Source organism: Felis catus, chromosome C1 (genome assembly GCF_018350175.1).
Source record: "Felis catus isolate Fca126 chromosome C1, F.catus_Fca126_mat1.0, whole genome shotgun sequence".
Classification (NCBI taxonomy): Eukaryota; Metazoa; Chordata; class Mammalia; order Carnivora; family Felidae; genus Felis; species Felis catus.
The window spans coordinates 174,269,684-174,283,392 of NC_058375.1; the positions used below are offsets into that span (position 1 = coordinate 174,269,684).

Sequence of the window (13,709 nt, forward strand, 5' to 3'; positions counted from 1 at the left end):
CGTGTATACTTGCTGCCTTTCATTTTAAGCATTATATGTATACATTTTCAAATACATTGTTGCTATTATTTTGAACAAACTTATGTGTTTAATCAATTAAGAATAAGAAAAATAAGAATTTTTATTTTACCATCACTTATTTCTCTCCAGGGTTCTTCCTTTAAGTAGATCCAAGTTTCTGGCCGATATCATTTTCTTCCTTTCTGAAGGATTTAACATTTCCTACAAGGCTAGTCTATTGGCAACAAATATCTCAGGTTTGCTTGTCTGAGAAAGTCTTATTTCTCTGTCATCTTTGAAGAATAATTTCACAGGGTACAGAATTCTAGGTTGGTGGGGTTTTATTTTTTCAACACTTTAAATATTTCATTCCACTGTCCTTTTATTTGCATGGTTTCTGAGGAGAAATCAGATATAATTCTTATCTTTGCTCTCCCCCATAGGTATGACTTTTTTTTTCTTCCAGATTCTTTCAGGACATTTACCGTATCTTTGATTTTCTGTAGTTTGAATGAGGTATGCCTCAGTGTATATTGTGCATTTATCCTGCTTGCTGTTCTCTGAGCTTCCTGGATCTGTGGTTTGGTGTCTGACACTAATGTGGAGAAATTCTTAGTTATTATTTCATTAAATATTTCCTCTGTTCCTTTCTCATTCTTCTTCTGGCATTACCATTACACATATCATACACATAACTGTTGCCCCACAGTTCTTGGAATATTCTATTTTATCTTTCCCTTTGGTTTTCAGTTTTGGAGGTTTCTACTGAGATATCCTCAAGCTAAGAAATTCTTTCCTCTGCCATGACCAGTTGACAAGTAAGTACCTCAAAGGCATTCTTCATTTCTGATAGTGTTTTTGATATATAATATTGTTTTTTGGTTCTTTCTTAGAATTTCCATCTCTCTGCTTACACTAGCCATCTGTTCTTGCATGCTGTTTACTCTATCCATTGGATAAGTGGATATTAATCATAGTTGTTTTAAATTCGGAGTCTGATAATTCCAACATTCCTGTGCCTCTGGTTTTGATGCTTATTCTGTGTCTGTCTCTTTTCCCTGTTGGTATGCCTTGTAATTTTCCCGTGATAGCTGGCATGATATCCCAGGTAAAATAACTGCTGTTTTTAGGCTATTAGTAATGTAGCAGTAAGGTGAGTATGGGGAGAGGAAGAATGGTATAGTCTCATGAGTTGGTCTCAGTCCTTTAGTGAGCTTGTACCTTTGGACTTCCTAAATGCTTGTTAGTATCCCCTCTCTCCTTGGGCAGGATAGGATGACTGAGGGTGGGCTGGAATTGAGTATTCCCTTCCTCCAGGTCATTTAGGCTCTGATAAAGTCCCAGCAGGATAGGGTCTGGTTAATTTCTCCTGCGGGCAAGACATGTTAAGAACAGAATGCCCTCTTGTGTTTCAAAATGGTTACTTTTCCCGTTCCCTGACTGGAATTTCTCCAATATTCGCTGTGAGAACCTGGTCAAGCTTCTGGAGGTGAAACTCACAAAAATATGCCTCTGCCTGCCTTGACTGTGTTCCCCTGGAGCTTTTGATTCTGAGTTGTCTGCATTGGGCCTCCAGAAATTTATCAATTACTGTTTAGGTTTTCCTACCCTGGCCCTGGTTCTGTTACTCTGTGGTGGTTTCTGCTTGTGCATTTCTGCTCTATTATGTTGTGATTCTGTGTATTTGCCTGTTGGTCTCTCCAGTTTTAGAGACAGCAGTTTGCCCTGTGACCTTACTTCTTTTACAGATCTAAGAAGAATTGTTGATTTTTCAATTTGTTTCAGCTTTTTACTTGTTCGGATTGAGTGGTGACTTCCCAGCTTCTTGTATACTGGACTAGAAACCAGAAGTCTGCTCTTGTTTTTACAAGTACTCAGAATGTGTCAATTTGATGACTTTTTTCTTCTAATGTTGGAACAGATAATATTAATTATTTTCTTTTTTTTTTCAAATTTTAATTTAAATTCCAGTTGAGTAACTTACAGTATAATTTAGTTTTAGGTGTAGAATTTAGTTATTCATCACTTATATGTAGTACCCAGTGCTCATCACACCAAATGCCCTCCTTTATACCATGACCCATGTAACCCACCCCCCTTTCCACCTCTCCCTCAGCAACCCTCAGTTCTCTGTAGCCAAGAGTCTGTTTTATGGTTTGCCTCTATTCCCCCCCCCCCCATGTTTATCTGTTTTATTTCCAAAATTCCTCATGTAAATGAAATCATAGTAGCATTATCAACAATAGCCAAATTATGGAAAGAGTCCAAATGTCCCTCTACTGATGACTGGATAAAGAAGATGTGGTATATGTATGTGTATACACACACACACACACACACACACTGGACTATTACTCAGCCATAAAAAAAGAATGTAATCTTGCCACTTACCATGACGTGGATAGAGCTAGAGAGTATTATGCTAAGCAAAATATTAATCACTTTATCTTTCAAAATATACCCCTACCCCTGGCAAAAGTCAATTTATTTTTATAAGTAACAAAACATTTAAAGCATTTTGTGTATTATAGGATACTTTTCTCACATAAATCTATTCTAAGCATTATTTAAGTTATAAAATTGATATTTTTTAACTTGTTTTATTTTTTATTTTTTTAGATTTACATCCAAATTAGTTAGAATATAGTGCAAGAATGATTTCAGGAGTAGATTCCTTAGTGCCCCTTACCCATTTAGCCCATCCCCCCTCCCACAACCCCTCCTGTAACCCTCAGTTTGTTCTCTGTATTTATGAGTCTCTTCTGTTTTGTCCCCCTCCCTGTTTTTATATTATTTTTGTTTCCCTTCCCTTACGTTCATCTGTTTTGTCTTTTAAAGTCCTCGTATGAGTGAAGTCATATGATTTTTGTCTTTCTCTGACTGACTAATGTCACTTAGCATAATACCCTCCAGTTCCATCCACATAGTTGCAAATGGCAAGATTTCATTCTTTTTGATTGCCGAGTAATACTCCATTATATATATATATATATATATATATATATATATATATATATATACCACATCTTCTTTATCCATTCATCCATCGATGGCCATTTGAGCTCTTTCCATACTTTGGCTATTGTTGATAGTGCTGCTATAAACATGGGGGCGCATGTGTCCCTTCAAAACAGCACGCCTGTATCCCTTGGATAAATGCCTAGTAGTGCAATTGCTGGGTCATAGGGTAATTCTTTTTTTAGTTTTTTGAGGAACCTCCATAGTGTTTTCCAGAGTGGCTGCACCAGCTTGCATTCCCATACAATTGATATTCTAACTCCATTTCAGAAAATATGTTGCTCTTTTATGTGCATTGGATTACACAAACTCTGTCTAGCAGGTACTGTATTCTTGTTCTACTTCTCCACTAGGTATATTAGTTAGGTTGAGCCATCCTACCTACATGGTCAAATTGATCAGTGAACCATATGTTGCCAGACCACTTTTGCATCTCCTTAAGAAGCATGTGTATTACCTGGAGACCCTGGACTTGGACCTGGCTCAGCAACTACATGAAACTTTGAATTGTAAGATATATTGGATGCTGGCTTTATATTAGGTAAGAACATTAAAAATTATTATATGAGAAAAAAAATGTGTGGATATTGGCCACTTAAGGAGAGGTGAGTTGCTATACCCTGTGTTTGACCTCCCACAGTTATTCCTCTTCTTTCTTCCTCTGAAATTCTCTTTATTGTTCTGAATCCAGTTCATCTGATATTATTGGTTATGATCCAGTTTCTCCTTCCATAGTGATAATCATGTGATCTGGTTTCATAACAGTGATTGTTTTAAATTTGGACACATTATCCACACTGAGGTAAACAATTTTTAGGTGGGGGGTAGTGTGTAGACACTACGTGTTTCTCTTCCTTGGGATAATAAGTTTAAATTTTTTTTTTTTATTTTTGAGAAAGAGAGAGACAGAGTGTGAGCAGGGTGGGGTCAGAGAGAGTGGGAGACACAGAACCTGAAGCAGACCCCAGGTTCTGAGCTCTTAGCATAGAGCCCAACATGGGGCTTGAACTCATGAACCAGGGGATCATGACCTGAGCCAAAGTCAGACGCTTAACTGACTGAGCCACCCAGGCACCTGGGATATTAACTTTTAGAATGGCATAATCCAGAGCTACTTTCCTCTTCCCTGCACAATTACAAGAAGCCATTTTATTTTTTTTTTATGTTTATTTATTATTTATTTTGGGAGAGAGAGGGAGAGAAATAGATAGCTAGTAGGGAAGGAGCAGAGAGAGAGGGAGAGAGAGAAAGAGAGAGAGAGAGAGAGAGAGAGAGAGAGAGAGAGAGAGAGAGTAGGGAAGGAGCAGAGAAAGAGGGAGACAGAATCCCAAGCAAGCTTCACACTATCAGTGTGGAGCCTGGCGTGGGGCTCATACTCACAAACTGTGAGTTCATGACCTGAGCTGAAACCAAGAGTTGGATGCTTAACTGACTGAACCACCCAGGTGCCCCAGAAGTAGCCATTTTAAATGGAGGAAAAAGAGGCCAGTGAGGTTAGGATGAAGAAAAAGAATGAATCCTGACGATACTGTCGCATACCAGCAAATCCGCAGCTGTGCCTAAGAGAGAACACGGGGCAGCCAAATTAGCTGGGTGAGAAACTCACTTTACATTGATGTCTCACATGAGTTCTTGTACTTTGAAGAAGATCCATTACTAGGCATTACTAGGTTGATGCTGATTTGATAAAATCACTTGAAGACAGTGTTATCACAGGGTATGCATTTATTGTTTAAAATTGCCCTTTTGTTGCTTTGCCTTTTATGATTGTTTTGTACATTTTTCTGTTGTTGAAGTAGGAAAATGTATGAAGATGTACTTCATGTAAAAGATACCAAATACTTCTTTTTCACTGATTTCCACTAAAAGGCTAGCAATGGATAAGATCAATATGCTATATGGTCTCCGTTCAGACAATAAATAAGAGGGCTCCTGGTTGTCTCAGTCAGTTAAGCATCTGAGTCTTGATATCAGATCAGGTCATGATATCATGGTTCGTGAGATCAAGTCCAGCATTGGGCTTTGCACTCTCAGTGAGGAGCCTGCTTGGGTTCTCTCTCCCTCTCTCTCTGCCCCTCCCCTGCTGCTCTCTCTCTCTCTCTTTCAAAATAAATAAATAAACGTAGAAAAGGAAACATAAATAAGAAACTAAGTCATTCTTTCCTTAAACTTCACTGAACAATTCTAGTTGTTTTTGGAAAGTAGAGATATATTCTTAAAATATACAAAATCAGTGAGAACTATGCTTTAAATGTATTTTATTACAGAACTCAACTTTGTTAATAAAAAAAACCCAAACATTATCCATTTAGGTTCATGGATGGTGTGGGAGTGAGACCATAAATCACTGGGCACTGTCGTTACCAGCAAATTGAGAAACATTTAATGAGTGTTTTTTGGTGGGTTGCACTGTATGGATTAATCTTTTAGAAGCAGTTGCTTATTTGAATGGGGATGGAATTTATATATCTAATTTTGATAAGGATTATAGGCAGTATTCAAATTTGAATCGGAAACCTGGTATTGTAAAACATCTGCTGATTGTGGAGAGAAATAAAGTAAGCAAGTAAGAAATGTCAGAGGATCTGGTAACTAACATGGTGGTACTTGTGGTGTATTGCTATTCTAGGCTGTAAGAAAGGGGTCACTACTCTGAGTCTTGGGCACCCAAATAAAGCCTGTAGTGACTTGTACTCATGTTCTTGATAATTCCCTAAATCTATGGACAAAGGCAGGAGATTAAAAAAAAGGTTTTAAGGGTGATGTTTTGGCAGTTTAGATAATGGCACACTGAATATGTCTGGCTATTTGGTAATTTCTAGATTCTCTAAGGAAGAAAATAAATTTTTTTTTCTTGTTCTCACTTTGTTACATTTATCAAATCATTTCTTTTATTTAACAACAGCTGATTATCTCTTCAGATGCAAAATCCTTTAATATGTCAAATCTTTTCAAGGAAATGTGAAACTAAAACCACTCATACTCTTTAAAATTTTTTTATTCACTAATTCAGCAATCGTATTTTTAGAGAACACCTAATAATGCTAAGAAGTGTTATAACTACTGGGATATACAGATTAACATGTACAGCCCATGTTTGGTAATATAAATTGAAGAAGGAGGGAGTTGAACACATAATTTCAATGAGGTAAAAACTACTGTATTACAAGTTCTAAAGGGCACTAAAGAGAAGATGCATTAAATTGCCTGGAGAGTGACATACTTAATAGTTTAAAAATGCTTGTGTGTTTGATGGATAGAAAAATGTAAAGAGGGATCTAGGCATGTACAAAAGACTGGGAACTAGAAAGAACACAAGGCTTTCTGGGAACTATAAATAGTTCCAACTGGCCAAAGAACAGGCTGTGTGTGTGTGTGTGTGTGTGTGTGTGTGTGTGTGTGTATGTGTGTGTGTGTGAAATAGAAGGAGAGAAAACTGTTTGCATTACTTAAGGATTTTAAGGATTGTTTTATGTTGAGGAACAGATTTGCCAGATTTTTTTTTTTACATTTATTTATTTTTGAGAGACAGAGCACAAGTGAGGGAAGAGCAGGTAGGGAGGGAGACACAGAATCCAAAGCAGGCTCCAGGCTCTGAGCTGTCAGCACAGAGCCCGACACGGGGCTCAAACTCATGAACTGTGAGATCATGACCTGAGCCAAAGTCAGACGCTTAACCGACTGAGCCCCCCAGGTGCCCCGCCAGATTTTTTAAAAAATTTGTAATGTTTATTCATCTTTGAGAGACAGAGTGCAAGAGGGGAGGGGCAGAGAGAGAGAGGGAGGCACAGAATCTGAAGCAGGCTCCAGGCTCTGAGCTGTCAGCACAGAGCCTGACGTGGGGCTCAAACTCACAAACTGCGAGATCATGACCTGAGCCAAGGTTGGTTGCCTAACTGACTGAGCCACCCAGGTGCCCCAGGCTTACCACATTTTAAGTGGTGAAGAAATATGTTCACATTTTCTCTTTTAGAAACATTGTACTGGTTTCAGTATGCCTTAATTGAAGCTGCATGGAATTGAAGGTTAGAAGACAAGTTTATAGCCATAGTACAAGTTGATAAATATCTGTACTATATTACTGTACTATAAAGGGAATGGGGGAGGGTGCATACTTGGAAGATGTTTTAGGGGATAGATGACAGACAGCTGAGAACGTGAAATGAAGGTGATGAAGGTAAAGAAGTGGTCTAGATTCTTGGCTTGGGCTAATGGATGGACTAACAAGCTAATAATAAACAGTGAAGAATGAGAAAGCAGATTTTGGGAGAAAGGTAACGAATTCAGTTTTTCACATCCTGTGCTTGAGGTATTTGAGGGATAATCAGGTGGACACATCCAGAAGACAGTTATACATAAGGTTCTAGACCACAGGACAAGCCACTGACTAGGATAGAAGTCATTAAAGAACATGTAACAGTTGAAATCATCACTGTATGGAGAAGAGTAAACCTGCAAGGTTCACATCATGAGTAACACTAAAAATTAGAGGAAAATGTTACTGAAAAGGAGTAGTCATGACAGTAGGAAAAAGAAAAAGTAGTGTCATGGAAGCCATGAGCAAGAGAGACATCCAAGAAGTGGGAGTGGTCAATATTATGAGATACTGTATTCAGATTTAGGAAGATAAAGGTTGAAGGAATCCACGGATTTATCATTTAAAAAATTGTTGGGAGTCTTTAACAAGATTATTACAGTAGTTATGGAAGCCAAAACACATTTTGAATACTCCATCAGCTCAGTGTAATAGAGTCCTGACATATTCATAAAAAGATATGATTGTTTATCTTTCTTGTTTCTTTTCTTTTGCTATGTCACAGAACTAGAACAGCCAGAGAGGTACAGCTAGTGCTTCGGTGCCGGGTACTGTATGCTTTATGACCTTTTAAAAAAATGTAACAGCACATAATGTAACTAGGTTTCTATTTTCCCAGCATAGAGCTAAGACAGTAACTTTCTGTTTCCAAGTGGCTAGTAAATCTCAAATAGGAGTGGAAGCCAGGCATAATGTACAATTGTTATTCTATCTAAATGCATTTGATTTCTTAGTTCTCTTTGTTTCCAATTTTTCCAATTAAAGATGGTTGATGCTATTACACTTTATATAACTGAAAGCATAAACAAATCCAGATGGATTATTATAAGAAAAGGAGATATTTTACTTGGTGACAACCTTGGAACATATTAGAAAGATTTTTGAATGGAGTGATGTCCACTAATTGACTTTAAAGTCAACATTTGAAGATATAAACAACTAACCACTGGTGTGTAAAAAGAGATGTTTGTAAGAATTTATGGCAAACTTGTGATTTAATCCTTAGTCCTTGTATGTAAAAATGTTATTTCTATGTTTATATCTCTGCTATAAAGTCTTTGTTACATTATGTTTTTTACATAAAAACAAGTGGTCATTAAGATAAACATTTGTAATGCTACAGGCTAATATTTCTATCAGGTGGTAACAAAACCCTCAATTTTTAATTTAAATTTATCCTTTTTCTTGCCCTCCTTCCCCCAACTAGATAAATATTTTATAAAATAATGTGATTAGGAACACAAGGATTTGGAGTTGATTTGAATGATGGTTTTTTGTTTACTTTTGTAAATTCTATTTGTTTCTTGATATTTTACATCTTAAATTTCTTTTCAGCCATTCTGTTTTGTAAAATTACTTCCATGGGTTTTACAAAATATATTTTCTAAAATAATGCTTCAAAGTTTTAAACTAATTAATGGATGGTATTTTCCTTCCCTAGAATTTCGTCCCATGACCTTTATCTCAGCTTTCATTACCAAACGTACAAATCCTACCTTAGTCATGCTCCTCATAATTCATTCCTTTGATCCCTAGTGGACTTTGGAATATAGGCATTTGAGAAACTGTTCTGCATATTATTCAATAGTCAGAATAGGAATTGTGTTAACAAATTTGCGTCTAATTTTAACATGGCTACTGAGAGTCTATATTTTCATTTCCTGATACAATTTCCATCTGGCAGTGAACAAAGAGAAAATAGATGTGTTTTAGAAGGCAAAGCAAAATGATGTTCTTCTTTGGTTAGTGGAAGTGTCTCTTGTAAAATAATGTATATAGACTATTCATTGAAGCTCCAAAGCACAGATAGCATCCAGAGCAGTAATTTTGAATATTAAAATATGTTCTAAAATATTTTTATAACCTCAACTGAACAGTTTTCTTCCACTATAGAAACACATTTATTATTCTTTACTTTTTAGGATTTAATTATTAGAAAGTTATGTTAATATTTAATTATTACAGCAAACTGTTCAGTTTTAATAATGATTATTCTTTTTTTTTTTTTAATTTTTTTTCCCAACGTTTATTTATTTTTGGGACAGAGAGAGACAGAGCATGAACGGGGGAGGGGCAGAGAGAGAGGGAGATACAGAATCGGAAACAGGCTCCAGGCTCCGAGCCATCAGCCCAGAGCCTGACGCGGGGCTCGAACTCCCGGACCGCGAGATCGTGACCTGGCTGAAGTCGGACGCTTAACCGACTGCGCCACCCAGGCGCCCCAATAATGATTATTCTTAATATAGTCACTTTATTTGAGGGGATTAAAGACAGTAAAACGTGGAGTAAAACCTGACCCTGGAAGGGAAAACAAATTACAAATTATTTTTGTTTCTATTTTGATTTACTTCGTAATACTATTTTTTATGTGTGAGGTATAATGGCAGAATAGGCCTTTCTCAGTTGATTTTCCAATTAGTTAACAGACGTATACCAAGTCCTTCCTATGTGCTAGGTAATTTACCAAGTACAGAATGAACCAAAGAAACATGGAAATTATCAAAATCATGAGATTCTTTTCATAATGTTATTTATTACTGTCTGCCCTAGGCAATTTATACATTTTTTAAAATGTTTATGCATTTATTTTGAGAGAGAGAGTGAGTGAGTGTGAGCAGGGGAGGGGCAGAGATAGAGGGAGAGAGAGACTCCCAAGCAGACTCTGGAGCTGTCAGCACAGAGCCTGACATGGGGCTTGATCTCACAAATTGTGGGATCATGATCTGAGCCAAGATCAAGAGCTGGTTGCTTAACCTACTGAGCCACCCAGACACCACAATTTGTACATTTTTAAATATAAATATTTAAGAGATATATTGGTAGAAAGTTAAATGCACAATACATGGCAGATCGCATCTGTTAATGGTGTTGGGCTGATGTTCTATAGCTGAAGTGAGAGAGCTTTAGAGGATTGCTACAAAAGATCCTCTTGTGTCTATTTCTATCGTCATTTGGAAAAAATAAAAGCAAGGACTAAAAAAATAGATCAACCTATATTTGAAGAACAACAACAACAATGAAATCAACGGCTGTTCTGTCAATGCTGTCATATGAACTTTTCCACCTACACTCAAAATAAGCAGTTCTCTTCTGTTTGGGAAGTTTATATACCAATTTGGCACAGAACCACTTTGTAATGAGTAGATAGCTGAAGGAAGAAAAGCCAAAAACGTTTTAAACCATGCTTACAGGGGCGCCAGGGTAGCTCAGTCATTTAAGTGTGAGACTGGTCAGGTTATGATCTCAACGCTTTTGAGTTCAAGCCCTGGGTTGGGCTCTTTGCTTACAGCTGGGAGCCTGGAGCCTGCTTTGGATTCCGTGTCTCTGTCTCTCTCTCTCTCTCTCCCTCCCTCCCTCACTTGCACTTGCTCTCTCTCTCTTTCTCTCCCCACCCTTCAAAAATAAATTTTTTAAAAAATAAAAAAAAAAACCCATGCTTATAGTTCTAAGCAAGTAAGTTCTTCTCACTTTTTTTTTAATGTGTTCTTCATGAAATCCCTCGCTTATAAATTTTCTCTGAGAGATCTGCTGATGAAGTAGGAATATTTTTAAACAAAGAAGTTCAGGAAATCCAGTGTATTAAGAGGACAATCTCCCTAGCTCATGTTTATTTGCTTTCTTCTTTAGACAAGCTTTCAAAAGAACTCCTCTTAACAGCACTAAATTTATTATGTTTGTTGTCATGACCTATTATTGAGATAGCTATGGGACCATCCTCAGTTCATTCATGAACTTCTTTTCTTTACCACAGAATCCAGAGAGGAAAGAACCAAATGCATATTTATAATTAATTAAAACTGAATTTAGCTTTAAACTTCTAAGTAGAAGGCCTGACCTTAATGTGATTGATGGAATCATTTTGGAGATTTTCTTAATTTGGTTACAAGGAATAAAAACTCAAAGTATCTTATTTAAAACCTGGTGGAATTTATTAACAGGTTATTAGGTTATTTCATGGGATCCAAGAAAAATTTGAACAACTACTCCTTAGGAAGAGCAAAAAACAAGACAGTGCTGTGATTCTTAGCAGCAATAATATACTCAATAGTTTCTTAGAGAAGGGGGCTGGGGTGTGGACCTGGAAAGAATCCAACTGCTGCCTGCACTTCTGGCCCAGAATCTATCCTACTAGCATACTGAATAGCATTTCAGGGCATTTCTCCTTTCATACTCATACCATGAAACTGACCAACTAAAAATTATTACTAAGAAGGTAAGGAATAATAAATCCAAGGAAAGAAAGACAACGGAACATTGCCCAATGATCAGAGCACAGATTATCTATGTTGTATACCAGGATTCTTCTAAATAGGGTGCATCTTACTTAAGAAAGTCTAGCCCTTGGCTTCACAATGCCTAAACTATCCCTGAACTTGATTCATCTCAATTAACATCCTATTCTTAGGGAATGGAGTTGAATGATGGTTTAGAAGACCTTCGTGTCTTCTTAGATTCCAATTTATTAATCCAACTTATTAGTCCAACTTCTAATCATCAAAATTTCATATTTTGGGAGGAGGATGATATGAAGTTGTTGGATTTTTTTTATACCATTGTTGCTTGATAATCTTCTGAGTTACGTTCTATAATTCTGGTTTTCATTGAGCAGCTTATAAGCTTTGCAGTTCTACATAGTTTTTTCCTTTAAATTACCAGGGTGTCACATTCAACGGTCACTAGCATCCCTGCATTTTTAAAACAGAACCTTTTTTTCCCCTATCACTTCCCAGCTGTTTCTGATCTTATCTTTTTCACTCTGACCATATACTCAGCCCTAATTTTTGCCTTCATATTTTATTGGACGATTTACCACCAACCCTCTTCCTTTAGTTTCTCTTCTTGCTCTATTTTCCTGTCTTTGACAATGGCTCTTCTTTTTTATAACAAATTGGGCATGCTTATTTTACCTTAGGCAAAAGTTGAGGATAATCACTTCTCCAATCTCACAGAATCCTATTAGATGATTTTCCCACAAACATGAACATAGACACAGAAGTGGAATCAGGGGCATGTGGGTGGCTCAGTTGGTTGAGCGTGTGACTTTGGCTCAGGTCATGGTCTCCCGGTTCCTGGGTTTGAACCCCACATTGGGCTCCGTGCTGACAGCTCAGAGAATGGAAACTGCTTCGAATTCTGTGTCTCCATTTCTAAACATGTACATTAAACTGAACTTCTCATGATCTGTAATAATATTAACATCCAAATCATTTTGGAACTGGGCTTTAAAATCTTTAAAATATCTTTATTTACTGTGCATTAATCTAGTCATTTGGTTGCATAGATAGTACTCAAGGTTTAATTGATCATTAAATTGGATTTATAGTTCTTTAAATTATCAGTAAATCAAATTTATATAAGTGATAATTTAGGAGTACTGCACGAATATGGAAACCCTAGCATATTTTCTTTAAGTTGTTTTCAGAACTCTGATTAATGTTCATTTACATGACAAGAATACTATTAGAATTATAATTTATTCCAAGTATAATATGTTAAACATGTTTTTTAAAGCATGATGTTACCTGGCCACAAAGTCTGTTCCTTTTGAAAAAAGAATGTAAAGAACATTTAATTCCCAGGAAAGCAGCTTATTTCTTCTAAAAATATTAAACTTGACTATTAGAAAAATAAAGATGATACCTTACAGCATCAAGTTGCATTGTTAAAAATAAAATTAATATAAATTTTAGATTGGGTGGACAATACTCTAAGCATGGTTATAATGGTTTCTATTTGATCTATTGAAATTTCCAACATTTATGTTTATCAAGCAACAGAAAGAGAGCACAGGAATTCATCTCTAGCCATCTGGCTATTGGATGGGTGGTGGTAGATAATTAAAATTTCTTCTTCATTTGATTGGGGGTACAGATGGGTTTACATCAACTCATATGGGAGGTCTCATTTGTTCACACAGAATTTCACACTAAGTGCCTCTCAAGGACTTCGGGAAATCTCAATGGGTTGAATCAAACATATGGAGGAATGAGTCCAATCATTTTGGGTATTTTGCACTCCTGGCATTAATTTTTTTCTGGACAATGTGATTATCCCCTAGAGTACATCGTTTCTAAAGGCTACAATGCATGGCAATGTCTTTCTCCAGAATTCACTAGGTTCTTCTTCATTCCCTTGTGCACTATTGCCACGATGCTAGTACACTGAAATCTCCTAATGGGTGCTTCCCAAGCTGCTTGTGCTTTGCTGCATCTTCGTGATGCCAGAGCTGCCCCATGGTGTCTAGGAAAGTGGAAAGTGCATCCCTATTTACACTACACCATCTGAAAGGTCTTAACAGACTTCTAGTTTTACTCCTAATGTTCCCAAAAACCCAGTGCACCGTTTTATGCCTACCAATGCAAATGGAAACATAATG

General features: G+C 36.8%; 1 long non-coding RNA gene across 2 annotated transcripts in view; it reads left to right on the plus strand.

The window, feature by feature from the left end:
* The first annotated feature begins 419 nt into the window (after window positions 1-419).
* LOC102901483 overlaps window positions 420-13,709 on the plus strand; it is a 239,111-nt gene continuing 225,821 nt past the window's right edge. For both annotated transcript variants that reach the window (XR_006583417.1, XR_006583416.1), the window contains exons 1-2: window positions 420-818; window positions 3,372-3,559. This is a non-coding gene — a long non-coding RNA (uncharacterized LOC102901483). The remainder of the gene's footprint in view (window positions 819-3,371; window positions 3,560-13,709) is intronic.